A 2,500-nucleotide genomic window follows, 5' to 3' on the forward strand; every position below is an offset into this window, starting at 1 on the left:
TGGGACATCTTCCATGCTCCCCTGTCTGTCATAGTGGTCAGCTTTAAATACCCACTCCCCTCTGTCCCCCCTCCCCCACACACACACACACACACACACAGCTCCTGAGCGTGAGAGGCAGGGCAGAGAAATGGAACTGCTCACCGCGTTAATTCAGCAATAAATCACCAAGGGCCACGATAGAAGAGGTCTCGCAGAGGGAAATGGTCTCGATTGAGCCCACATTGACTTGGCTGCAGCGTTGCCGCAATCATTTGCTGGTGGCCCAGCCTCTTTTATTGGCCATAAAGATGAGGCTCTGTCAAGTTTGATTTTTTACACTTTGCCACATGGTCTTTTTTTTGAAGAAGAAAAAGGAGAATTTATAGATGTTAGGGGAAAAAAGAGGTCCTTTCAATGCTTCAATTTATTAATAGAATTTCTCTCTTTTTCTCTCTCTTTTTTTCAAGTAATAAATTGTTCAAAGAGGAGTCCAGAATCACTGCAAAGGTAGTTTTACCAACGTGGATAAAAAAGCCAAAGCAGGCTGCAGGTGTACAGCTGCATGGGGGAGAACGAATAAAGGAATCTAACTAAACTGCGCACAGTATTCACATGGTAACGGACATAAGTGGTGTCACGAGTACTGTAGGCTTTCACATGGTGAGAACACGTGTTGTCGCGCAATGACTTGTTGCGGTAGTTCATATGCTGAATGTGAAAGGTGGGAAGAGAAAACATGGACAATCAAAGGCCTTGAGTGACAAGCTTGATATCATTACTAACAAAGCAGCTGTATTGGTGTAGTGAAAAATAAATGTTATTTACTCATTTGAAAGATTGAATCCTGTCAGATTATCATCTTGAACATTTCTGGTGGGGCGATATTGAATCTGTTTGTACGAAAATCTATCCTTTGGTAAATCAAGGCCTTGGTATGCTGTGGGGGAAAAAAAATAAGCAACAGGGATCCGGACAAGAATTTATTTTGTTTATTTGTGCCACTATTTTTTGTACCAAGCCATTTCTTAATAAACCGAGTCCATTAGGACCTTCTGGAGCAGACCTACTAAACGAAACAAAAGTGGGCTCCCTGACTTTCTCCACTTTCTCCCTGACTTCTTTCTTTCTTTCTTTCTTTCTTTCTTTCTTTCTTTCTTTTTTGTTTTGTTTCAACCTGTTTTCTTAGGCTTCAGCCCGGCAACTTTAATCCAGTCCCCTGGAACAGTCTGGAACTCTCTCCCCACTCTCCGATTTACAGGAGGATACTTGAACAGAAGGCTGTTCAAGTTAAGCACTTTTCTCTGGAGGCACAGCTGCAGTGAGACTCGCACGGCGCCGACTGCAGCATCCCTGTCTGGCTCAGCACCTCTGCAGAGTGGTAATACTTGAGTATATTTTACCTGATTACAGTCTGCCACAATACACTAGACAAATCCATCATCCGGTTATTTGTTTATTTTTGATTGTTTTGCTATGCTGCTTTTTTACTCTTACGTACTTCATGCTTATCTACAATTCAAGTGATAATGTATGTTAAAACAGGTGTGTAATCGGCAGGTGATATGGTGATACAGAAGATGTAATTTGTTCTGAGGTGTCATACTGACTAATGTGCGAGCCCAGCAAACAAAAGGGGAGCTGGGCCAATACAAGCTATTCAGGCCAGTTTCACAGACACGGATGTGTGACTTCATTGGCTGTGGATGGGGCCGCTGGGGCCAGGAAGAAGGGTCTTAAGGTGGTAAAGCTAGGTTCTCAATTTGCCCAAATAAGCATTCAGTCTCCACTGAACCTCAAATCTTAGGCCAAAGTAAGCCTTAATCACTCATTTCATTAGGCGTGTGGTCCGTTGATAGGACAGGAAAACTCTAATAAAATCTCAAACTGTAAAACAGACTCTCTTGTAAAGTCAGTGATGGCCAATAAACCTTCAGCAAAATAGAACGACATTTCATCATATTGTATTGGTTGCACTCTTCATTGCGTCGTTTACAGTGCAATATCCTTGTTCTGTCTCCCCCAAAATGCAAATCTGCAGGCTTCACAACTTCGATTTAATTAGTGCTTTCTGAATAATGGCCCAATTGGAGTCATCCAATTGTGCATCCTGTTTCGAATGGTAAAGACAAATTTTACCTTTCCAAATTGCTCTCCAAACATTCCAAATTCATTCTTCTTCTTCTCCTTGCTCTTCCTCTTCCTCTTCCTCTCTGTTGCCGTTCTCCGTGTCCTGCGGTCCCTGCAGTTCTTGCAGGAAGTGCTCTGTTCACAATCATAATGAGAGAATGATTACTTTCTCAAGCCCAAGCTGAGCTACCCTAGGATAAAGCAAAAGTGAATCAACCATGCCAGATTGCTGTATTGACTCTGTAATGCAGTTGTCTCAGTGGAGAGAGAGAGAGAGGCTTGATGAGAGTTCGTGATGATGAACTTCAAATGAAACCCTTGTTTTTTTTTTCTTTCTTTAAAAAAAAAAAAAAACCTGACACAGCGATATTTGCTGAAGCGGTGTAATCCT

The sequence above is a fragment of the Clupea harengus genome, chromosome 11, assembly GCF_900700415.2.
Source record: "Clupea harengus chromosome 11, Ch_v2.0.2, whole genome shotgun sequence".
Lineage (NCBI taxonomy): Eukaryota > Metazoa > Chordata > Actinopteri > Clupeiformes > Clupeidae > Clupea > Clupea harengus.